This window comes from Thermobia domestica, chromosome 1, assembly GCF_964235325.1.
Source record: "Thermobia domestica chromosome 1, izTheDome1.hap1.1, whole genome shotgun sequence".
NCBI lineage: Eukaryota > Metazoa > Arthropoda > Insecta > Zygentoma > Lepismatidae > Thermobia > Thermobia domestica.
This window is the reverse complement of record NC_137454.1, coordinates 365,701,335-365,729,301: the sequence shown is the minus strand read 5'-3', so window position 1 is coordinate 365,729,301 and position 27,967 is coordinate 365,701,335.

The following is a 27,967-nucleotide window of genomic DNA, read 5'->3' as shown; positions in this document are numbered from 1 at the left end:
AACAAGATTAGCTATCTCCGGCAAAACTCAATCGTTTTCTGCTGTAAATTGGGCCTTACTGACAGTGCAAAATGTAGGCCTAAACTTGTAAACTCGAATGTAAGACACACCTCTTTCAGACTGTTGCTTCGTAATGAATAATTTAATTCAGTCTCAGTTTTCATTACAACCTTACGTGCTCATTGACGAGTGTCACATCAAGAGGCAAGTAAAAGTCTTGAAGCCTAAAATACCAATTAATCTATAAAGAAATCTTACTTCCAGTAGTGACAGCAAATGCAATAGTGTTGATTATCCGCATTAATTGAGACCGCGGTTACGCATCTAATTAAACATGCGTTTGTTTAGCAAAGAAAGGCACTACAGTGCATGGTTACTTTTCTTATAATACGTCAAGCTTGAAAAAGTGATGGCGGAATCTCAAGCAACCTTAATTAGTTTAAACTATCATGTTTACGTTGTTCCAAGGAAAATATATAAAGGAGAAAATGTCTGAACAGTGATCAAAAGGAATGATGCTTGCTTCAATTCGTTATTTCTGATCACTGTTCAGATGATGTAGTCAATGAAATATTGACCCAAAACCTATTGACCCACCACCCATCGTGACCATGACCCACTGTGGTCCACCATCCACCATGAACCACTTCGACAAACCGTGACCCAATATGTCCCACTACCTAACGTGACGCACTCTGACCCACTACCCATCAAAACCCATTGTAATCAACTTTAACCCATGATCCACGTCCTCCTGTCCACTGACTAAAGAGTTTACACTTGCAATTAAACAATGCTGTGAAATTATCACTAATCGGAGTTTGAATTTCCACGGTCAATCGCTCAAGCACCGCTCTGTTATAATAAGGTGGATCTGACCTTTACAATATAAAATGGTAAAGTGGTTGTCATGGGTAAAATTACGATGAATTTGAAGTATTATATATAATTATTTCCTTGCTGAACTACAGATACTTTTCAGTGGAAAAAATGATGAAATTTGAAAGTGGACCAAAGTAAATGTGAAAAAAGATGTAAAGTTTTCCATATAATTAAGTATACAGTGAAAACTTAAGACTTCCATGTAATTAAACTTACCTCGCAACCTTATATCTTCAGTGCCTTGTGCTGAGAAGGCTCCATATAATAAACATAAGATTCAAAAAATATTATATTAGAAAGTAGTGGATATATGATACCACTGCTTTCTAATTATTACTGCTTTCTAATTAATTGAGACTGTATTTTTTGTGTCTCAATTAATAATTGTTTCTTATTTTTTTCTCAACTAATATCGATCGTTTTTTATTAGTTTTACAAATCAACCCAGTACCAATTTCCCATATATAGAAAGTCTCCCCCATAGAAGAGAAATTTAAAAACTGCTAGAACACGTTCTGTTTATTTTTAATAAAGAGTTAATATACTGAATTTCACTCCCTAAGTTGAACGCCTTGTGAGATACTCAATTTTTCGTAAAAACTTGGACCTCCTCTCCCCCTTTAGTACATGTATTGTAATAAAAGTGATATGATAACATCCCAGTTGGGTTTAGGGTCTAACTATCTACCAAAATTCATTTCATTTGGCTTTGCCATTTGTCCGTGATCATCACTCACACATAGTTACATTCGCTTTTATGTAATAACTCATGTATTACAGGTGATTCAAAAATGTATTTTTTTTTCAGTAGTTAGTTCCTCTAAAAACTCTCAGGCTGTATCTCGAAAGCCAGGTAGTAAGTCCTATTGTTGTTACAACAGTTACAAATATCAATATCCAAAATACCTGAAGTTCTTTTTTCACATAGATATACTCATCTCAGATAAGTAAACAGAAAAAAAATGAAAAAGGAATAAAATGGAGGCCTTGAAAGTGAAACACAGGCACATTCACCAGTGTTCAGAAGATGCTGTCTACTATAGACTGAATAGAGTGAGTCAGTCGGTCTGAGTGTGTCGGTGAGTCACGGTGGGCCACGGTGGGTGGTAGGTAGCAGTGGGTCACGTCCTGCTGACCACGACCCACTGACCCACTCACAAATCTTGACCCACTAACCTATTCCATCTCTGTTGCAGACATTATATCCTTTGGGGACTTTCCTTGGAAAAAAAAAAAATTCATCATAGTCCAAGTCTTCCAAAGTGTGAAGGCTGATTAAGATTCAGATATCACTACAACAAACGAGAAAACAAGATACAGTAATTACAAGAATTTTCATTGAATTTGCGTAGTGAGGACAACATAATTAAAATTTCGTACTCATCAAGATTACTCGAGAAAAGTATAAATAAGTCATGAGAGCGGAACAACTCTTTTCTTCGGTCGGGGTAAAATAGGACTAGTTTATCAAATTGAATGTGAATGTTCAACTTTCTAAATTAAAACATTCTGATTTGCTCAGTGATGATATTAATCTATATTAAGTAAGCAAAGCTTGTTAACATGTAAAATGTCACAAACATTATCACAAAGACATACTGGAAGTGAAAATACAAGTATGGATAAATTACTTTCTTATTGGAAAAAGTTTCTTCAATTTACACACAGTATGAAAGATTATAAGTTACTTTGAATAAAACCGTCAGTAATAGAACTTAATTACTTGACCAATAATTATGTAGTAATGTTTGCACTAAATTGTTTTGAGAACCAACTTACATCATTTACTTCAATTATTTTAACCCCAGCCAAAAACCAAGAACAATTAAGGAGGAAAATGAGTGATTGAACAACAAGGAAGAGTTGTACCTAAACACATGAAATTACTCGTACTTTTAAAGAAACTCGAAAGCAGTTGGCTGTACCAGTAAATATATCAGTACAATCTTCCTGTCTTTACCCAACAATGAAAAATTAAAATTACCCTTACCAATTTCAACCTAGAGATTACAAATGTTCAGAAAAGGAAGTTCATATCTCATTTAAGGGCTTGATTGTGCCGACGTTTTAAAGTTATTTGCCTTTCTCATTGTTAAAGCATGCCATACACCAGGCGCGTAGCCAAGGGGTGGGTCCGGGGGTCCGGACCCCCCCCTTCAGAACCAGAAATGTAAACATTAAGGAAGGATGAAACAAAAAGAAACGAGAAAAAGAAGAATCACCGGTAAAAATATAAAGCTACAGCAAGAGTTTGGCTACTTTTTCTTATGAGGAATTTTGTGTAGAGGAAACAGGGGGAGGTAAGGTTGAAAATGGATATTATTGTAACGGAGCATTCCGAATTTCATCTAGCTCCATGCTAATTCTATGGACTACGAATGACGATCGATGAACAGGTTTGATTAGATAGATTCTCAGAAGAACTTAAGAAATGCCCACAATCACGAATAACATGAGATTGGTAACATACATTCCAGTTACACTTGTTAAAGAAATTTTCAATTTTCAATTTCATGTCATTCCCCCTTCCCCCATTACGAAATCCTGGCTAAACGAACCCATATAGGTTTTCAGTTGAATGATCGAGCCTCTGTTGTAATAACCACAGTATTTCGTCACGGACCCCCCTATTACGAAATCCTGGCTACGTGCCTGCATACACCATGAATGAGCTCGGTGTTCCGTTTTGTAGGCACTCCGTTCGAACTTTTTACATGTCAACAGAGTTTTTTTTTAATACCATCAATCAGAGCTGTAACTAGAGCGCCCGGGGTGAAGTAGAATTCGGCACCCAGTCAGGGGCGTCATTTATGGAGGGCAGGAGGGGGCAATTGCCCCCCCCCCCAAGAGTTTGAGGATTACATATACTTTAATCGAGTGTCTACTAACATACTAGTACAAAACGTGAAAGTCTTATGTCGGTGGTACTCTTGCCCCCCCCAAGTGAAATCTGAAATGACGCCCCTGCACCCAGTACAGACACCTTACCAAGCTTTCTGTTTTTTAAATATGAAAAGCAGCTTTTGTTATTATGCTACACTGAATTTTTATTAAGCTGCCTAAAAGAGCATTACAACACCCAAGAGCGATCATTATGTATTCTTTTACAAATAAGAGCTGCTTTCAAGAGGTTTATTTTGGAATTTTTGTTAAACTTGACAAAACTCCCTTTGGTTCTATACAAATCCACTTGGAGAATAGTTATGGAAACTTACAGTACAACTATTTGCAATATTTCATACTATCGATAAGAAATGAAATTTCAGTACAGTAGAAACTACGTGCTTTTAAAATGATCAAATTGAATTATAGCATTAATTTCCAGTAACAATTGTAAACTTTTGTAATTTTATTCTGTAGGTAAATTGGATTTTAATTTCAATTCTTTTACGATAAAAAAATATTTTGTGAAATGTAATGGACATTTAGAAGAAGCCTTCTTTGCGAATTTCTCAATATTGATCTATGGAGCTAAAGAATATGTTTAATGCTGTATTTCAAATCCAAAATATAGTTCGCTACAACATTTTGAAATAATAGTAATTACTAAATCTCTTAATGAATAGAAGTTGTGAATTTAAGGTTGCTTATTATCAGGGTTGGCTGGTTTAAACCAAACAAAAAACGAAAGAAAAATGCTTTAAATCGTGTGAACTTCATGGTGACGTCTCCACATATCAAACCATCTGCATTACGTTTATCTACTTTTCACCTTTTAATCAAGGGGTCCCGTGTTCAATTCTCGATCGAACCACAACCCATCTCTCAAGTGTAAACCAAGTAGCGATTCGAGGTGTCCCTTTAAGCGAAAGTCTTCTCCGTGATAACTTTGGTATTTCATAAGGATTTTAAGCCTAAACATACGAAATGAAACCAAATTACATATTTCTACTGTAATGAATGCCTGTTGCTTTATAAAGAAGCCAAGGTTGCTTAAACATATTTATAGAAATTGGCAAAATTTATCAACTGCCTACGTGTTTTCCAACATCAGCTTGGATTTGACTGTTTTAATTTTATTGAATGATACCTACATACCAAATTTGTAATTTAATACCTCAGTTTTAGCGTAGTGATTATGATACGTTGACCTTAAAATTTTATATGCAAATACACTTAAAGTAATAACAGGATTTGTCCAATGGCTAAGGCGGGAGTTTCCCGATTTATTTATAATTGTATAATGTTTTTACTTGTGTAACTGTTTATCTTTTTGTCCTTCTGAAATGACTCTTGACAATTATATTATATTAAGAAGTAGGCCTATGTAAAGATCAGTACAACGTATTTTTATCAGGAGTCCTTCTTGAGTGAGTCGGCAATCGTATTTGTGACCAATTAGTCCCGGTTTCGTGTCGAAATGGACAATTTTTCTTGGATGAAGCCGAGAAGAAGCTTGGATTCCGCTTCAAGCTTATGTGACCTCTTCCGGTATAACCTTGTTGTTCCATAATAACACCAAGGTGAAACAAACTCATTTCTGTCCATATCTAATATAAATACATAGAGTAAATTATTTAAACCAAAAAAACCGGGTTTAAACCAAAAAACCTGTTTTTTTGTTTTTTTCAATAAAAACCATGGTTTTTGCCAACCCTGATTATTATTAATTAACATTAAAAATACACTAACAGACATACACACATATATATTATATATGTGTATACGTTTGGTATGTATGCTGATAGAAAAACCACAAAAGTAGATACGTATGCACAAAAGAAAATATCCTGGCGATACAAGTGGTTGATGAAGAAATGATTCCAACATATTCCTTCAAATTGGAAGCATTTCATTAAGCCTATCAAAGGAATAATAATAATAAAAAAAAAAACCACACTGGTAGTGATCAGTCTTTGAGAAAGAGGAAATTCGCTGACTCCTTTTTTACAACTGCTTGTAGTTCGAAAGTGTTAATATTCCTCTTGTTTTCCTACACTTTTAATATTCCCGCGCAAACAGCAACTTGCATGTCCTCTCGTGTCTCTTCTCTCTTTTCATTTTTGTATCTTCATTCTCACAGAAATATTAATCCCATTGGGTAGAAAAGCATGATTAAGTAAGCAAACTCATCACCATCAACGTATTTCAGACTCAGACTTTGACTGTTTCTGATTTTGAAAACGCTCTTGAGTACATTATAAATCATTACTTAGCACCTTATATATATATATCACATCGTCATTAAAAATCATATACAGCAATAACTTTCTTTAAGTACTAACATGTAACACTTCCCAAGTGTAACACTCCGATTTTGATAAAATTTGGCAGGTAGATATTACACATGAAATAAATGAATACGTATTTTCTTTTTACGGAAAAACGGTTTTAGGGTGCAGAAGCCCCAACCCAAAATTTTGAAAGTTGGCACTCGGAAAGCAAGAAGAAGTGGACCGAAGTAAATGAAATTGTGCATAGATACCGTAGAATTAAATCGAAGGAATACGTATTTCGTATTTTCTTAAAACAAAAAAACATAAAACAGGTGGGTGGGGCACAGACCATTCCAAACCTTTGATTACGAAATATCAAAAGTGCGAATAAATATATATTAGAAGTGCCTAAACGATAAGGTGAATTACTACATCGCTTTGTGTTGGGACAATAGGAAAAAAAAAAAGCGAACACGTGTTTTTAGTTTTTGCGGAAATGTAGTGTTGGGGCCAAGGCCCCTCTGAAGAAAGTAAATATTACAGCAGAAGCGCAAGAAGGAATGGACCGAAGCGAATGAAATTGTGTGTAGATATTGTATATGTAAAATAAAGCAATTCGTGTTTCCCAAGTGTCCCGCACTGATTTGCTTCAAATTTGCACATCAACAGTAAACAGAAAATAAATCGACACGTGTTTTTATTTATGGGAAAAACACTGTAAGGGTTAAAGGCGCACCCCGAAATACTATAAAATACGCTATAGGTAGAAAAAACTAGTGTGAAAATGGTGAAATTTTACCGATAGATGACCTAAAAGTAGGAATCAATACAGTGAATTTCGAGTGTTTCGTGTTTCTGCCCTCAAAAGTTCAATTTCAAAGACTGAAGTTAGCGCCCTCTAGCTACTTGTGAAACACGTATTGCCTTATTTTACATATACAAGATCTATGTATAATTTCATTCGCTTCGGTCCACTCCTTCCTGCGCTTCTGCTTTATTATGTACCTTTTTAGGAGAGGACCTTGGCATCCACTCAGTTTTTCCGCACAAACTACAAAACACGGGTTAGCTTATTTTTGTGTATTGTTTCTTAACACACTTTCGTTGTGATTCTCTATGTAATTTAGGCACTTCGAAAGTATACTCATTAGCACTTTTCATATTTCGTAATCAAATATTTGGAAGGGTCTTTGCCCGACCCATTTATTTCTTTGTTTCAGGAAAATACGAAACAAGTATTCCCTCATTTTACATCTACTACATACAATATTTGTGTACAATTTCATTCACTTCGGTCCACTTCATACTGCGTTCGGGCGTCAACTTTCGAAATATTGGGATGGGGGTTTGGTCTCCAATAATTGTTTCTCCGCAGAAAATTAAAAAAAAAAACACATATTCGTGTATTTTATGTGTAGTATCTAACTGCCAAATTTTATCAAAATCAAAGTGTTACAGTTGTATCAAATTGTATCAAAACCGACAACAACATTGATTTAATAGGGCGTCAATACGTTTTTAATAATTTCTAGCACTTTTTCTTTCTTTTTGCTCGTTCGGCGCTTTCTAGCCATCAGCGCCCGGGACGACCGCCCCGCGCGTCCCCTTCTAGCTACGGCTCTGCGGGAAATGTTTCCGAGATTTAAGGAAACTAGTATAAAGCGATTGACAATTTTCTTATAAATGGATATAAAACATTTTTAAACTTCTGCCAGTAACTTTCGGCTTTCATTATGTGAAGGTGGCCCAAAGACGCCCAACACTGCTTGTAAAAGTATTTGACATCCCACACGATCAATATGTATGATAATAGTTGAAACAACGTATTATAATAATTATTTGTAGATAGTCATATGTGTTCTATGTACAATCTAAAAAGCACTGTTACTTTTTCTTGTTTCAGTTACTTTTTAATCATTGTTTGATTCCTTCATTCATGTTGTTTCTTCTAGCTTCCGAAAACGTGAGAAATCTCTCTATCTGCAAACAGAACAAAGTGCATGCACGAGCCAATGGTGAGCACAGCTGCCAACTGCGAAATGAGAACTTCCGGTGGTCCAACGCGCCTTGATGTATACAGAACTATACGATCGACAAGCTATACGCTCGCGACTGTCGCGCACCTGCCGATGAAACCCTGAACTGCAGTTATACAAAAAAAAGTTATCTCAGCACCGTTGGGACCACCAACGTCAATTTTCAAAGTTGATTTCTACGCACTAGTGGTGGTGAGAGGAGACCCTCTAACACGGTTTCCCACTGGACGACCATATAGTGTCGCCTGATCGACCAGGTCGCCTGATGGAATGCAAATCGCCAATGTATGGTCGTTCCATCGGTATCAGGATAAATATATATATATATATATATATATATATATATATATATATTCATATATTCATTGCACATTGATAAATATTTTCCCCCATCTTAGTTTTCAAGATATCAGATTGATATTTTGCGCAGGCATTACGTATACTACTTAATATTTTTCAAGTGATTTTGAGACTTGTATGTTAACACAGGGCCGCGGCGGTCTAGAGGGACCTAACTTTTGAAAATGGAATACTTTCAGAAAAAAAGATCCTCATTTTCCTTGAATTCCCCTTTTCAGGTATATGATACGTATATACAACTTAGTACCGTTTGGAAAGTTGTTTTATCCTGAAGAAAATGAGGTACGAACCAAAATTCTAGAATAAATAGTGATAATGCAGTAGCTGCTTGACTAAAAGTCTAAAAATTTACTTTAAAAATCCCAAAATTCCAAAAAGTATTAATAAAAGTAAATGATTTTTAAGTAGTTAGTGGAATAATAATGTGGGAAATAATGGAATCTAAGAAAATCCACGGATATGATATATGATGTTACCCACTATAATCTTGCACAATCTGAAATAGAAACCAGGACTCCTCATGTCAGAGGTGGACACTTTATCCCTGAGCCACTGTGTATCTAAATCTAAATTACATGGAAATATTTGTTTCTTTGTGCAAATTTTAGCTACAGTTCATAATTATGCCTCGTATATATAAGTCTACCATTGCACACGTAGATATGTATGAGTAATGATTTTCTCTTTATCATGTTTCCTTGCATAAATCCGTAACAACGTCTTTTGAACACGTAGAGATGTCAACTTAATTATCATAGTTTTGCAAGCAGGGTTGTCTTCTTGAGGAATCCGTCAAACTCGTAACTTTCTCTCAAGTTCTACCGCTTCTCAAGAAAGTAAGTCGTACTTAAGAACCCTCCATATTGAAAATAGAATCTGTTCTTCCTACTTCATTAATATCTCGCTCTCTGAGATACGTAGTTTCCCCATCAGAAGACAAGAGTTTTAAGGTTAGTTTAAAGGGACAAGTTTTGTCGATAGAAGGCAGTACAGTCTTCGTATCTCTTCCATGTATTTTTTACCTTTCACGAAAATTCACAATTTCTGTTACAAATTTCAACCTACAGACTTCAATTTTTTTAGAAAAGTAACTTCATAATCTATCAAAGGCAATAATCCGTGCCGACCTTTTATTTAGAATTTTCTTCACTGTTGAAATGTATTGATTATTGAAGTGGATATCCAAACCTTTAACAATGAAACTGTTTCAACAATGAAGAAAAATCTAAATAAAAAATCGGCACAGATTGTTCCCTTTAATAGGTTATTAAGTTCCTTCTCTAAAAATTTGAAGTCTCTACATTGAAATTTGTAAAAGAAATTGTAAATTTTCGTGAAAGGTAAAAAATACATGGGAGAGATACGAAGACTGTAGTGACATCTATCGGCAAAACTTGTCCCTTTACACTAACTTTAAACGTTTTTTTGAAAAGGCAGATTAAGACAAAAGGAAACATAGGAACGAATTTATCAGAAGTCAGCTATATTCAGTGGCGAATCTAGCAAGAGGGCGGGGGAGGGGACTTGAGCTTCCCAGGCTTTTGAGTAACAAAAATAGTTAAAGCTAATATATACCAATACCTATCATAATCTGGTTACTGGCTGTTCCCCAGGTTTTACGTTCTGGATCCGCCACTGACTATATTCTATCAACATCAAACTCTGTAACAAAACTTTATTCTGATTTCTATTTGGAATTGTTTGTTTCTGTCTGAAAAGTCCATTTTCAGTTCTGAGATTAATATGAGACATGCTCTTTTAATTCAATGCGGAATCTGAATCACATTAAATGATTGACAAGGATGAAGTGAAATCTCTAGTTTTACGTCCCACACTTATGCTCTTTAGGATAAAGGAGACGGATGATTGTTGAAACTAAATGATTATAGCAGAATGAGTAGAATGAAAATGAGTGAGGAAAAAGGATGGATCCCCAAGAAAACCCATGGATAGGCCTATACCATATTCTCCACTATAAAAGACATGGCCTAGTTCGAACCCGGGACTTACAGCAACAGAGATAAGCACTCTAGCGGTGACCCTGAGCTCCCTACTGACTAAGCGGTTTTGGCGTGAAGGACCCGGGTTCGATTCCCGGCGGAACTCATGTGGTTTGGATCACACGTAGGTCCACGTTTCATATAGCCTACCTGCTGAACAGGAAACTAAACTCAAAGTCAAATCAAATGAAATCTAGCGATGAGCCGCCATCTCTCTTGATCGATTGACTGCACTGTAACTATATGAGGGAGGCATGTATATACAGCCTTAACGTAAGATTTGAATCACATCCAAGTATCGAACCTTATAATTACTAACCGTGCTACCAGGAGGAATCTTTTAAAACCAACCTGTATAAATAAAGTTTGTAAACGTTCGAGGCACAGAAATTGCAATCAAAAGCTAACAATCAGTGTTAAACATAAAGAATCATTCAATAATCGTGCAGAAACAAAATGAATATTCAACTCGAAAACCTACGTTATTTTAATTAACAACAGCTAGAACCTATTGAGAAAAAACAAACTTCTCAGCACACATGCATCAATGAAAATACAAAAGACAAACTTTAACTTTTACATACTCACACACACGCAAAATGTTTTCATAAATAAATGTATTTTTGGTTAGCATATTGTTTTATTTCAGAGGGGCACGGTGGATCAATGGTAAAGTGCTTACATGGGGTCATGGGGTCCCGGGTTTGATCCCCGGTCAAGTACGTTTGTGGTGGACAACATCGTTTCCGTAAATTTTCTGGGGATCTCCCATTTTCTCTCACATTATCATTCCATCACGTCATTCACTCGCTTTTCCATCCGTCTTCCGTAGCCTAAGGGCATAATCATGGGGCGCGATACTGAAATATTTTATTTTTTTGTTTGTTTTATTTTACTCCTAGCAGAATACCTGTTCTTCGCACGGGGAGAATAGACCCTACGTTTCGTTTTGGACATAAAGGAGTGAATTTAGATTTAAACGGCATCGGAAGTGTGACTGTTTGTCTCACCGACCCCGAAAACTATGGATTCGACACTAATATCGGTCATTTTGGATCGTTTATAAATATCTCTCTTCTCCCCCTCCAAGGGCGCCCATCAGGGGGGTAAGGTGGGGCGCTTGGCCTCCCCCTAAGAGGAAATCATACTTGGGAATATCGAAAGCCTAATGGAATTTTTACATTAGTTATAGCAAAATTTGAAACTATATTTGAAACCTTGCTTATATTCCCCCCCTTTGAAACTACAACATGGGCGCCCTTGCCCCCTCCCCTAAGTTGTACCGTCAAAGTATGATAAAAATCATTCTAGGCCTAACCTTATCTATGCTGAACATTTGGTCGAAATCAGTCGAGAATTTCAAGAGTTATTAAATTAAAACGTAGTCACTTTCATTTGTATGCATTTTCATGTATCTCCCCTTCCCCTATGTTCTACCGTCAAAGTGAAATGATTAAATATCATCGCTTAAATCTCATTTATGCTGGATATTTGATCGAGATCGGTCTGGTGGTTCAAGGGATATGAAGTCACAAACATTGACACTTTCATTTTTATATTTTTATTCTATTTACATAGGTAGCGAACCTAGATCAGATCCTTGTGGTATACCTAATAGGGTCTGTTTCATTCATTAGATCTACCTTAGGTATGCAACTTGGAAGTAAGACTGCAGAAAAATGGTTCGCCAACGTATTGCTTAATTAGTTTTTCAGATACATAGGCCTATATGTTTACCTCCTGTGGACGAAAATGCTCAGAAATAAATTAATTGCTGGTGTTTGGGAAACTATAGCCAATACATTACAAAAGTGATTTTAAATTCTCAAGAAGAACATCAAACAGCGTGCAATAGAACGACATATCCAGCCCAAACAAGAACCAAAGTGGTCGAGAAAAGTAAGTGTGGGATCAAGTACCTCGATTGAGCAAGCTTGCCCCGCTAGATTAGTTCTTTGAGTCCTGATATGGGAAAATTGAGAGTGTATGCATGAATTGAAAGAAATGGGATGAAATGAAATGAAATTTTTCAATTTAAGGCCCCACGATTATGCCGTTTAGGCTAAGGTAGAGGGATGATTAAAGGAAGTGAATGATGGTACAAGCATTAGTGGAATGAGAATGTGGGAGGAAACGGGAGTACCCCGAGGAAACTCAAGGACACGATGTTATCCACCACAAACTTATTTGGCCGAGGATTGAACGATGGACTCCACGCACCAGAGGTAAGCGCTCTACTACTGAGCCATGTGGAATAGAATGAAGATGGGGAAGGAAAAAGTGGGAGAGAAAGACACTTATGCATAATAAGAAAGATGACAATTCTTACTTCAAGTTGGGAGTAGGGATTAGGGATGGCCACAAAGATCCAGTTCCGGCGGAACCGGTTCCAGAACCGGTTTTTGGATCCAAGTCTTGAACCGGTTCTTCGGATACAGGTCTGGAACCGGTTCCTAAGATCCGGTTCTGGAGCCGGGTTTTCGGATCCAGGTCTGGAGCCGGTCCCTAAGATCTGGTTCTGGAACCGGGTGTTCGGATCGAGGTCTGGAACCGGTCCCTAAGATCCGGTTCTGGAGCCGGTTCCTAAGATCTGGTTCTGGAACCTTGTTTTAGGATCCAGGTGTGGAACCGGTCCCTAAGATCCGGTTCTGGAGCCGGGTTTTCGGATCCAGGTCTGGAACCGGTTTCTAAGATCTGGTTCTGGAACCGGTTTTTGGGATCCAGGTCTGGAACCGGTTCCGGAACAGGTTCTGAAAATCGGATCTCCAAGAACCGGTCCCGCCGGAACCAAAACTATGTGGCCATCCCTAGTTGGGTGAGAACTAGTGTATGGGGAAGTTTTAAGCTTATACCAATGGAAAGGCAAGTGACCTGCTAACATAGGCTGTGGGACTGGAACCTGAGTGCTGAAGCTCCTTAATACACCAATACAGATTTTTCAGTGTTCTATATTGCATTTCTTATCAGGGTATTTAGTATTGCCCACGAGACAAGACATTTTGGTTCTCGTCTCGAGATGAGAAGTGCCTTTTTAACTCGAGACAAGACGAGAAATTTTACATGCAACATAGTTAGCTCAAACTTTGTTTTAGTATTGTAAAATTCAATAGTACAAAAACGACTAGGTCTAATATAATTATCAAGTATGCTGCCTTCTGGCTGGTCCTGGAACTAGTTTTTTTCTTTTCTTTTTCTTATCTCTTTTTTGTTAAAGTTTGAGCATGGAAATGTTTCTTCCGCGTTTCTCGATCTTCAACTTCCTCTTTTAACTCCTAATATTTTCTTCTATTTTTCCAATCATTGATCAGTTATATTCTTCTTCTTCCTATTCCTCGCTTTCCTTCCATCTTTCCTTCTATGGCGGTATGAACAAGACAATTTCCTCGGAAAATGTGTCCAATCAAATTAGCCTTTCTACGAAGGATGTTGGCTAAAAGCGTCCTCTTCTCTCCTATCCGTTTTAAAACATCTTCGTTTATTATTCTCTCTGACCACTTTCTCTTCTCCATTTTCCTTCAACACCACATTTAGAAGTTCTCTAACTATTTCTTCTCTACAACAAATTAATAAAGCGATATGAATATAATTAAAGAGCATTTACCAACGTTTAAATATACCGTCACTATACAATATAGATATTCAAATTGTAAATAGGTTAAAATGTTGTTAGACCTATATCCTACTCTTCATGAACCTATTGTGACGCGGAACGATTCTGATGACTTCTAGATGAGATTAAGAAAAAATCAGGGTATAGAGCTATATTTTGTATATTAACTTAGAAAAAGGAAAAAAAAAAACTTTTTCGGAAATCGACAGAAAATGATAAATAATTCTTCGATAATTGGGACGAAACGAGAAAATCTTATTTCTTGCCCGCTCTCATCTCGTCTCGTGAACAATACTTTCCGGATCTCTTTCCGTGTAGGTACTGTTGCCAGCAAAAAGTATCAGAAAGTAGCTAAATGTCTTATCGAATATAGCTAAAACTGGCAAAATTCTTTCTAAAATTATGCCTAAATTTATAGCTAATACAGAATTCAATAAGAAAGCAAGTAGAACATTTCGTCATTTTACTCCACATTGTAATATTCTTCCTGGTATTTGCAAATCGAACATTTTTATCCTTAATTTACTTTTAATATATTTACAGAGCGCTTTGCTCGCGTCATTGACGGGAAACACTAAATATCCCTTGAATTCCTCCTCTGTTCACAATTCTTGTAATAATTTGGGCTATACAGGATGTTTCAAAACAAACTATGGGACCATAGGTCCCAAAATATGGAACCTACCGTAATCGGGTCAAGACTTCACTTACGAACTAATATGTGCACTATCCAAAACTATATGTTTCAGAATCCTAAGGTACTCACGCAACAATTTTTATAGAGGCAGTTTGGCTACGGGCATATGATTTGAAGCACTCACCAAAACTACCTCTATAAAAATTGTTGCAAAAGTACCACAGGATTCTGAAACATGGATATTTCGATAGCTCACATACTAGTTCCTAAACAAAGTCTTGATCCGACTACGGTAGGTCCCATAGTATTAGAGCTATGGATTTTTCAAGTTCATTTTTTCATGTTTTCGGCAACCTATAACTCCGAGAGGAATCATTTGTGCACCCAGATTAGTCTATACTTTTCGTCTTATCTTGGGTCAGGAATCACCTCCCAAACGTTGACTGTGTTTTCTTGAAATACCCTGTATATCGGCGCACTAAAGGTATTGATCAAGGATAACACTAAAATTGCAGTCCTAGCCAAAAATACTGTCGAAACACTAAAATAGAACTATAATTTAACTACATGTTAAAATTAAGTGAAGGCAAAATATAAAAAATCATGATTTGCCGTTACACTGTGTCACATAAGTGTAGTCTAGTACATAAAGATGATTAAAAATTAATTTCTGTGTTTACGGCGCCTTTCTGGCTTGTCATGTATGAGGTATGCCATAGAGTTACTAGAGTAAATCTATGGATGATGCTCTTTGGCGATTACACTACCCGGAGAACTGCAGAGGAAGAGAGGATTAGAGAAGGAAGCGACCTGGGATTATCATGTTAGGTACCATACTGGCATTTGCCTGGTGTGAATGAGAAAATTCCAGGTAAATATGTATCATCCAGAGTGGTTGATCTCAAAAAGCTTTTAAAACATTTTTTGGACTACGTGCGCGCACTGGGATTCGAACCCGGTACCGCTCCCACTAAAAGCGAGATTGTTAGTGACCACAAAGAAATATAACTAAGCAGTAGTCCGTTGTAAATTGTTGTAGTCTAGGGTGACCAAATCGTCAACTAGAAAAAAAAACGGGACACCTTTTATTTTTGGATATGTTGCTTTCCTAAATGTATTTTTTAGCCTCTTCGTTCTCTATCTCTTTGTATCTCTCACAAAATAAGGCAAATTTACACTTTTTCGTTTTAAAATCTATTGAAAAGGTTGTAGAACTAATTATATAACAAGTAATATCAGCAGCTAACAAAAATTAAAATATAAAATATTTGAAAATGTTACTAATAATATATGAAACATTTATCAATTATTAAATGAAATGAAATGAAATCTTTAAGTTTTACGTCCCACGGTTATGCCGGTTAGGCTAAAGGAGACGGTGATGATGAGTGATGAATGAAATGGTGGAATGAAGAAAGTGGGAGGAAACGGGAGAACCCCGAGAAAACCCACGATCACGGTGTTTGTCCACCACAAAGTTCACTTGGCGGGGGCTGGGATCGAACCCGGGACCCCTATCAATTATTAAAACGAATAACATGAGTATATTCATGAAAATAATGTAATGCGAAACATGAGTTAATTTCATGATGTAGGTTCATGAGAATACTTAGCTGTTGTCTTAGCCATCTTTAAAACTTCTTTCTTTTCTAATACAAACTTATAAAAGTTACAACAGTTCATTTTCAAATTGTATAGTACTTGAAGAATTGCAGAAAGGGTCTCCACTCGCATCCTGTTTCTTCCGTCTGTCCATTGAATGTTTATGAACGTAAATATTCTTTCAGTATTGCCATTATGGGCAGGGATCGCGAACACATCTTTAAAAATTCAGAGTGCTGTTAGACCTAATACAGGTTTTGAAAAGACAAACCCACTTCTCGTGGCCCTGGATTGTTTTTATTATTATTATTATCTTCCTCGCTCCAATCCTTTATATATTACTAACAAAATCCTTCAATAAAGCCATTTGATCGATAACCAAAGAATAATTTATTTCAATACCTCTCTCCTTGAAGTAAGCAACAGTATCTTCAACCTGGCCCTAACTGGGAATGTCTTTCAACAGAATATTAGAATATTGAAAAGGTAGAGAATGCTACACTCCATTTCCTTAGATATTCAATGCAGGTTTCATAAAACTCATTAACTTCATTTTTAAAGTTGATTTTGTCTTGTTGCGTGATTTCATTCCTTTTAAGAATTGATTTTACATTAAATGATAAAAAACTTTCCTGTTTTCTTTTAGACATAGCATTAGTCATACCTTCCAATACATCATTGAACTCCGGGGCCGCGGTGGCTCAGTGGTAGAGCGTTCACCTCTGGTGCTTGGGGTCCCGGGTTCAATCCCAGCCTCCGCCAAGTGAACTTTGTGGTGGACAAACACCGTGTGCGTGGGTTTTCTCGGGGTTCTCCCGTTTCCTCCCACTTTCTTCATTCCACCATTTTCATTCATTTCTCATAATCACCGTCTCCTTTAGCCTAACCGGCATAACGGTGGGACGTAAAACTTCATTTCATTTCATTTTTTTACATCATTGAACTCCGTAACACTTCTTGCACTTCCTTCAATTTTCTTAATTCCATGTTGAAAAGTACTAAGCTGGCTTTAGAAAAACCATAGGATCACTTAAAGGATTATTAAAAAACGTAAGCAAAATTTTTGGAGCTTTCTTCTTGAGTTAGATGAAATTCTGTAAAACATCAAACAGTTTTAAAATTCGTTCTACTGCAGGCATCAAAAACAACCAACGAGTTTTGGAATGTGACAAAATAGTGCCAAATTCAACGTCAACCATTTCACAAAATTCTTTTAGCCTCTCTGTTAGTACCGTGTATACAGAGAAATAAGAGAAGAGCTTGACAACAATGCTTTCTATGTCACAACTTAATCTATCAGCAGCTGTACCTATGTAAGACATGTGCTGGAGAGCCCACACCTTCAATATTTCCATGTAAATTAGCTTTCAATTTTATAAACACATTACATTTTCTCTGTTCAAACCACCAAAATTTGTGTTTGTATTGTCAACGCAAAATGCAATGCAACTATTTCTTTCTTTTTTTTTTTTTTTTTTATTTAATTTAAACTCATTAATACAGTTCAAGCAGAAACTAGATATCTCGTCTAGCTTTATGATTACTCGCATCTTTTGAAATGCCATAAAATGGAGACTTATTTATCTCTCAGTGCTACTTTTCGAACTAAATGGAGCTAAAACACCAGTTATCAGGGCCAATTGCTTTGTCCTGGCAGAGCTGAACTTCGATGAGGTTGATGAGTCACTAAACATAAGAATGTTTAATTTATTAGTATTACAATAATTTGACCGAAAACTGTGATGGTGTTTATCGTATGATAGGCCTGAGTTAGCTTAGAAGCTCTCACTTTTCTTTGTTCATTTGATTCTTGTTTTACTGCAACTTGCGCACTCAATCTGTTCCTGTTCCACTGATTTGATGTGTTGTATTTCTGAACGACTACCGTGTCCAATACTAAAAACACTGCTGCAATCTTTACACTCTGCCTCATTGTCATAGCGTCCTTTTTTAAATATTGTTCCACTCTTTCGAATACTCCTCCTTAAACTTGCAGACACGCTTAGGCATTGGTAAGCAGGTAACACGGTAGGTGACTGAATTAACAATTCGTTTTCATAGTAAAAACAACCGCAACACGTCCTATTTGATTTGAAGTTTGACTCAATCTGACCGAAGATAATATTACTCAACGAAAAGATAAGCAACTACAATATTAAACTCGTTTGAGGCTAAACCGATCAAATCTATCATCGACAAGATTTATAATTACTCTCAGCATCGGATTCCAACTTCTTTTATTTGCATTTTCTTACTTTTAAACATTATTTTATTTCACTTACAGCTAGTTTTCTTTTTTACTTTCACTTTTATAGTTCTATACTTTTATTCCCCTTTCGTAAATGAAAATACATTACATCTTAGCCAAATCACGGACACACTGTACTGTGCTGAAGACAGCGCCTCAATCTTCCAACGCCCGAAACAGAGATCAAAAAAGTATTACATTTGTTTTTCATAAGCTTACAAACCCCTTGAACTGTCGTCTGCGGAGTGGGATTCTTGCAGCGGGGAGGCCTGGGACGGGGAAACAGTGCAGCCGCCACCACCATCCAAACATCGTAATGACGTTGCTCAGTAATTAGACATATTCCAATATAATCGCATAGCTTAGAAAATAATAATATAAATTAGGAAATTTTAGCTACGGATGCGCACGAGACGAGTCGAGACAGGATTTTCCAGACAGAATTCGAGTCGAAACACGGCTCTTCCAATAGAGAAATATACATTTTTCGAGTCGAGCCATCACTTTTACAGCACATTTTCGAGACGAGACAGCCACAAATCTTGTATCGTGCGCATTCCTAATTTTAGCGATTGGCAAGTTTGTTTTCTACCCAATGTAAATACGGGACATTTTAGCGTTCCGGAAGATTTTTTCGGGACACCGGGAATGGTAGTGAAAAAACGGGACAATCCCGTTTTTATGGGACGGTTGGTCACCCTATTGTAGTCGATCCCAACTCGCGGTGGAACACATGGGTTTGTGGTGGACAAACATCGTGTTCGTGAATTTTCTCTGAGTTCTCCCGTTTCCTTCCCCTTTATTCAATCCACCATGGCATTCATTCTTCACCATCACCGTCTACTTTAGCCTAGCCGGCATAATCGTGAGACGTAAAACTAAAAGATTTAACTCAGTTTTTCATAAGATGACTAAACTGGGAACGCTGTTCCCGGGTATCTGGATCACCAAAATCATCATCTTTGGATCAAATAATATGCAGAAATATCCTTATCTACACGGAACATTTTATTACTTCGGCATGAAATACATTTATATAGTCTATTTTTCGAGACCACACTAAGAGAGGGAGAATAACGCGTCCCATCAACGCAACAGTCCATGCGAAAAAGTAGATTTGTAAATTGTAGCCTATAGAAAAATTCTAATCTTTTAGAAAGTCCTTTTAGTAAGTAACACATGCCGAGATCCTAGTATAATACTGCATTATTTTCATGTTTTAATTCCGTCATTGTTGTTGAAGTAATCTAATCAAATGCCATCTGTTGATAAAAATCGTATCGTGTGAAGACTCACATTACCCTTAATAGTTCAAATATTTATACACCACACATTAGATAACGAAGTTTTTTTTATTTTTTATTTCTGCCTATAAAAGTCAACATTGAAAAAAAAAAGTCAGAAGACATGAAACGAAAATATTTCTCGGAATTTATCCTAGTTTACAGAATAGAAAAAGGAAAAAAAAAAAAAAAAGATCAGCAGCTTTCAAGTTGCATGTTTGAGCCCTATTTTGTTATCGTAATATAGCGACGTTGACAGCATCTTGCGTGAGGTTGTTAAAGCTGTGCTGTTTGAACAAATCCATCACAGGACTGTCAGGTGCCTGGTTTCACGCATATAATGCAGAAAAAACGAGTTTAATTTCTGTTTAAAACAAGGGGGAAAATGGACTGGGAGAAAGGGTATCAAGTACACTTTGGATAACAGCTATTTATTGATAAGCTAAATAATGATAATAATAACTTATTTGAACAAACAGCTAAACAATGTTTACGAATATATTAAGAGATTAAAGTACGTTTTTGTTAACTGCTCTGTCTATCTCGCTGTGTGTGCAAAAGGGGTTTTGGGTGCGGGGGGGGGGGGAAGCTGGTTGACTCTTTGATCAGAGGAGGTCGCGTAGAGTTTGTTGTTATAATCTAATGTCTGGCAACAGTATGCTTGTTATCGAATTTTGGGCTCCACCCACTTGAGGGCAGGGTTTCGTAGGGGAAGAAGCTGTAAAACGGGATTTCTCCCCGCCCTACGTTCACAACTGTTCCCTCCCGTCTCCTCCGGTCTTCCCTCTCCTGCAGCGGTCTTTCTTCTCATGTCCCCATGTCGCTCACATTCTATCACTCCGAACTGCGGAAGTGTTGCATACTCAATACTTTAAAAACAACCAAAAACGTTATTTTTTTTTAATTAGCCGAAATGTTCTCGTTTATTTAAGTTTAACGTTTTTTTTTTCAGGTTGGGACTACATGGGACTAGGGCCTACAATTTAAGGTGCAATCTTAATTCGTTCAAACTGAAATATTCTGACACAATCGAACGCGTGGGAGCCTGTGCACCAAAGGCGCGCGCTAATCACTACAACCACTACACCTGTGTACACGCTTTTATTTTGGGGGCTGCGGTGTCTCAGTGGTAGAACGTTCACCTCTAGTGCATGGGGTTCTTGGTTCGATCCCAGCTCGCGTCAAGTGAGCTTGGTGGTGGACAAACACCGCATGCGTAGGTTTTCTAGGTGTTCTCCCGTTTCCTCTCGCTTTCTTCATTTCATTCATTTCTCATCATCACCTACTCCTTTAGCCTGGCCGGCATAATCGTAGGACGTAAAACTCAAAGATTTCATTTGCTTTCATTTTTCAACCATTAAAGAAAGAGAAACGAGATTTTTCTGATGGTTGCAAAATGAAAGTGTATACAAAAGTCATCCACAAGCCGTAAATCAATAATAGAACTTACCTTTTACAACCACATCCGAATCGCAAGCTGGGCCATCCGGATGTACGTCTACCACGTTTACATCACCTCAACTGGATATTCTTTCATTTCCAACTTCGTGAAAATGGTGGCTTTCTACCATACAAAACATCAGAAAGGTTCACCTACTGTCATAACTTCTTTTCCATACGAAGCTAAGCTTAATATTTCGAAGGATTATTGTTAAAATTGTATATATATCGATAAAGCACTTAATGACCAAAGGGAACGATGTTATCCTCAGAAATAGAATATCGATCATAAAGAGACTGAAACAGTCGAAGATACCAGTTAAAATGTGGAATGTGCGTATTGTCGTGGAATTATGTTTAAAAATTATTTGGTTTTCTATCGCGTATAGCATCTTATCTATTGTCTGTCAACGCTGTCTCGATCATATTGCAGTTTCGAACTTATCATGATATACTAATGGTCAGAAACAGAAGGTACTGTGAGCTAATTAAATCAAAACTGCGAGTGATAGTGAATTTCGGTATTCTGAAAAAAAAAATGAGCATATAGGCCTAACCGATGTGACACTGTTGAAAGATGCAAATACTTCATTAAAATACAATTAAAATGAACAAAGATTTTTGTAATATGTTTGATTGGAAGACTTACCTTCTCTTTCAAGCAACAGGGCTGTATCAGACAAGAACCAACAACTTGAGATCCGAACTACACGAGTTACCACCGGCAATTGTAATATAGGCTACTTTTTCACGGTTTTATGTGTTGCAATTAATTTTAGATAAACTGCTCCATTTTAAAATTAAAATTACTCTACTTTACTTTGAGAAACCATGTATGTCAATTAAAATTATTCTACGTTACTATGTGATACCATATATGTCAATTAAAATTATTCTGTCACTATGTGAAACCATATATATCAATTAAAATTATTCTACGTTACCATTTGAAACCATATATGTCAATTAAAATTATTGTACATTACTATGTGAAATCTTATGTCAATTAAAATTATTCTACGTTATTATGTGAAACATTATACCTAAGTATGTAAAAATTGTTCTACGTTACTGTGTTAAACTATATATATCAATTAAAATTATTCTACGTTACTATGTGAAACTAGATATATCAATTAAAATTATTCTACGTTACTATGTGAAACCACGTATGTGTTTCCAATATCATTCTGAATATCATAGTCTTCCTTTTTGATCCCTAAAATTCGTAAAATGTTCCATTTTTGTTTTTACTGTGAAAAGTCTGGCAACTCTAATCAAATAGTTTTGAGATTTTTTGTTCTATTGGTCGGATGAAAGAACACACGGATAGCAAGGTGAATATATTAAAGGATGTGTTGGTAAATTGATATATTTGTTTCCGAAGGAGAGAAGAATACAGTTCTCCGTAGAACATTCTGAGTAGTAAAAATTAAAGGAATAAAGTTTGAGAAGTGCTTGTCTACAGCATTGTTTCCTTTACGTAATTTACTAGACCAAATTTTCCCAACTGGTTTCCCGCAGACCCCTAGAAGTCCACGGAACAAATTTAGAGCATTTATAACATCACTTGCATCTAAAAGATATAAATAATGTCATAAACTCCTTTGTGCAATGTACTTGTGTACTGTATGTTGTATACTTGGTTATAATATGAATAAAGGTTTAATTTTATCATTATGATCATAGGTATTCTGCCATTATTGGCAGGTCACTTGCTGCAACTGAGAAGCTTCCATGCTTCATGGTCCTCTACTAACCTCTTCGTCTTCACGTACGATTTTTTTTTCTGTTTTGATATCATCCATTAATTGTAGTCTTCTTCATCTCCTTCCTCATTTTCCTGCCACCATACTAGGGATGCGCACGAGACGACTCGAGACAGGATTTTCCTGACAAAATTCGAGTCGAGACGGCTCTTCCAATAAAGAAATATACATTTTTCGAGTCGTCACTTTTACATCACATTTTCGAGACGAGACAGTCGCAAATCTTGTCTCGTGCGCGTCCCTACACCATACCTTCTAGCACCTCCCTCATGACACAGTTCCTTCTCAGCCAATGTCCCAACCAGTTTCTCTTCCTCCCCTTAATAATATCTAAAATTGTTCTTTTTTCTCCCAGAATTCCTAACACCTTCTCATTCATTTTCCGCTCAAGCCAGCTAACTCTCTCCATTCTTCTTCACACCCACATTTCGAAAGCTTCCAGTCGTTTTTCATAATTTTTGTTGTAATGTCCATGTTTCTGATCCATACAGTACAATACTTCATATATGAAACATTTTATGAGTTTTTTTTCAAATGGTCCCACAAAATAGTTTAAATTTAATTGTTGTCAATATTACTGCGTACCTCTCACTTACTATTACCCGGAAATACCAAAATTTAAATGTCCTGGCGTCTACAGCTTGCCTTGAAAATAAAAAAGCGAGTCCGTAGCTTTGAAGTAACTGGGAATCACAATTCTAAATGACACAACCTATGATAAGAAAACGCTACAGTAATTGACACTCGCACAAAGAATATGATAGAGAATTGTATACTAATTTTAGGTCCTAACTTCAAAGTAAAATTACACATTTTTGAAAATAAGTTATAACAGGACGTAAAGTTTTATGTAAATAGACCCCGGAAAATATCTTCACACTTACTAATTAGTTTATATAAAAATCAACTCTCAAGAGAAAATTGCTTCATATGTGTAATATATATATATATATATATATATATATATATATATATATATATATATATATATATATATATATATATATATATATATATGTGTTGAGAGTGAATTTTTTTCTCGTTATTTAATTAGTGGACATCGGAATTTTCTGTAAATGGATATTTTGTTTGCTTGTATGTAAAATTTATCTCTGTTAAACTTGGTAGTGATATCTAACAACAATAGTAGAGCTAGAATTTAAAGTTTTATAGTGCATATAGATCAATATGTATATTTCGAAGGTTAGAGCATATTAGTGCTTAAGAGAATTTTCAACATATTCTATAAGTTGTTATTTCAGATGTACCGTATATGCTTATAGCCAGGGGCGGATCCAGGGGGATCGCCCTCCCCCAGGAAGAGGAAGCTTTCTTATTTTATATATATAAATAAAACCCATCCCAAAGTTTGGAGCCCTTAAAAGTAGCAGTATGACAACCCACCGCCCCCCCCCCCTCCAGAAGTCGGTCCTGGATCCGCCCCTGCTTATAGCAAGGAATAAATCCACTTTGGTTTGTATTTTCAATGCGTTTACATCTCAATGCAACAGAACGGCTTTTTGTCTGGGAAGATGGAAGAATACCTAGTTTGTGGAGGACCAATAATGTATGCAACCGATCAGCAGAGCAAATATGCTTACAATTGCCAAGATATTAAGAGAAATCTGATAATGGTAAACACATAGTAATATCTTGTCGACATCAGCTCAGAAACAACAGACGCGAGAAATTCTGCTCAGTGAATGCTCAGCTCTAGTTGATGAAATTCAGCACACGAACTTCCTGGTAAAAAATTCGGACGCTATTTGGAAAATAAATTGATGGATATTATTGTTAGAAACTCCGACTTCAAAACAATTGAAGCCATGGGGAAATGCCTACAAGACTAAATTTCAACTTGCCGGAAGACATAGATATCAACCTTGCTCCTCTCTATAAATATTGTCCAGTAACATCAACTGATGTTAACAGATCATTTTCTGGCTACAAATGCCACAAACTGTTAGCAAAAAATGAAGAGAAGGATCTTGTGATACTGCAAGGCTAAATACAGGAAGAAGTAAATCCTTAAAAACGAAACTTTATTTATTTTGTACAGTGGAATCGTGAAGAAAAGTGAGGCTCGTGTTATTTCGTGCGAACTAAATACACTCTAAAATTCAAATGCGAAGAAAAACAAGAGATCGTGTTCTCATATCGTTGCGTTTATTTTAATATCCTAATTTATATGAATTTGTATGGGTTATAAAATTTAAGAGTACAAGTGTATATAAGCTGTAACTGTTATAAAAATAAATTCTGAAGAGAAGTCTCTGAAAGAGTGCACTTTCGATGTTACATTTCAACTACAAAACTTTGTCAAAACTTTGCTGCATGTTTGAAAATGCTCTCTTTTGTTGCATTATTAGTGCATATTAAGTGCACATTTTAACACACTTAACAACATAATTGAATGCATATTTCTTAAATTTTAAGTACATAAAAATCCGATGCCTACTGATTAGAAACTGTACGTTTAATCAGATATAATGGAATGGAATCACCTAATGTAAAAATGTTTAAAATAGAAGTTTCAGTTTTTAATATCTGAGCATAGCTGTCTCGTCTCGAGAAGTGTCGTAAAAATGATGTTTTGTCTCGGAAAGTGTGTCTGTTTCTATTGGAAAAGCTATATCTGGTCTCTTTACGGATTAGGATTGCAGTTCTTCGACCGTCACAAGAGCAGTGCTAAGAAATTCGTCTGTAACTGGAACCTGCATTGTTTCCTTTTAAATGCGAGGAAAGCCGCCCGTAGCCGGAATCTACGGATTTTCCTTCTACATAAGAGGAAAGCCGCCTGTAGCCGGAATCTACGGATTTTCCTTCTAAATGCGAGAAAAGCCGCCTGTAGCCGGAATCTACAGATTTCCCTTCTAAATGCGAGGAAAGCCGCCTGTAGCCGGAATCTACAAATTTTCCTTCTATATGCGAGGAAAGCTGCCTGTAGCCGGAATCTACAGATTTTTCTTCTACATGCGAGGAAAGCCGCCAGTAGCCGGAATCTAAAGATTTTCCTTCTAACTGCGAGGAAAGCCGCCTGTAGCCGGAATCTACAGATTTCCCTTCTAAACACGAGGAAAGCCGCCTATAGCCGGAATCTACAGATTTTCCTTTTACTTGCGAGGAAAGCCGCCTGTAGCCGGAATCTAAGAATTTTCCTTCTAAACGCGCTCGATTGCTCCGTGTGAACCCATATCGAAAAACTGTTTCTCGCTATCTATAATTGTTTTTTTTTTTTTTTTCTATGGCGTTTTGTATTCAAACGGAAACGGGAGATATTCTCCATTACCGGTTTGAATAGACGGACAAAGATAGAGATAGCATTTCTATCTTGAGATGCTGAATTCATTAAGGAAAAGGTATATATTGCTATTTATTACCAATAGTGATCAATATTGAAGTTAAGCCAGGAAGCCCCCCCTAAATACGCCACTGTTAAATCCGATTAATAAATATTAAGATATAGTTAATTATCTATAAGGTAAAGGAATTCAGCATGTGAGGACGGTAAATGTTTAGTAATGGGGAGGGCAAAACTAGCGAAGACAACAAACAACGTGCCCCGCGGTCAAGGGCGTCATTAAGGGGGGCAATTTCCCCTGAGTTTGAGATTTACATATATAGATTTTATAAATAGAATAGTAGTAAAACAATGAAAAACGGGAAATTTTACTTATGTCAAGGGCTCTTTCCCCCCCCCCCCAAGCAAAATCTGAAATAACGCTGACGTTACTTTCTAGAGCAGCGTTTCCCAACCTTTTTCAACTTGCGGCACACTACAGGTGTAACTTGAATTCTCGCGGCACACTCATATAGATATTATTATTATTATTATTATTATTATTATTATTATTATTATTATTATTATTATTATTATTATTATTATTATTATTATTATTATTATTATTATTTGTAAATATAAAATACCGTGGTATTTTTTTCTGTGATTACTGATATCCTTTTCACAGAGAAGAAAGCTCGATCACTTATTTTCCTCCGTGGTAAATCATTATCCTTGTTTTTCATTCTAATTTAAAAATAGAAAACATTTACAATGAAGTATAGCACTCAGTTTTTTAAAAATACGCTTTCTTTTTCGAAAACTGTATACAAACTTTCATTAAGAAGGAAGGTCACTAAATAATGAACGAAGAAACAAATCTCTTGTACTTTTAAAACACAAATGTAGGTCATTTGAATCCATGTTTGCTTTGTCGAAAGGATTCAATGATATTTTAAAATTTCAAGTTACGAAATAATCTGCAACAATAAGGAAGTAATAATGGTGTTAACAATGATAACAAATACTTTTATAACATTAAAAATATACAGAATATTAACAGAGTATGAAACTTAAAATTGTAGATTCGTAGTAGAGGTTCATAGTAATGTGAAACCCAGATATACATTTTTCCTCATAAATATAATGCGAGACTCAATGTCTTGCAATTTGATTGTAATAGAATTAGTGATTTTGTTTCGATTCCCTCGCGTCACACCAGCGGCCCATTCGCGGCACACCAGTGTGCCGCGACACACCGGTTGGGAAGAGCAATAACACCAAAGTATAACGAACGAAGCATTTTTGAATAAGAAAAATGTAAAATTAAACCTCTGAATTTTCTATGCATTTCAAAGCAAACAGAAAAATAGTAGTCTATCCCATATAAATGAATGCACTAAAAAAAAAAAAAAAAAAAAAAAAAAAAACGAAAGATTATCAACATTGTTAAAATTATCAAATTAATTTGTCATAAATGGCCGTGCAATGTATTGTCAGGATCGTACAGCTGAGCCTTGTAAGATTGTAATGTTAATACGTATGTCCGTTACTTCATACACTAACTCTTGAACGGAAACGAATTTTTAATCCTTTTTTTCTTTGTAACAAATAGATAGAGGGATTAACTCGGCCAAGATCATTAGTAGAGTCAATCCAGGATG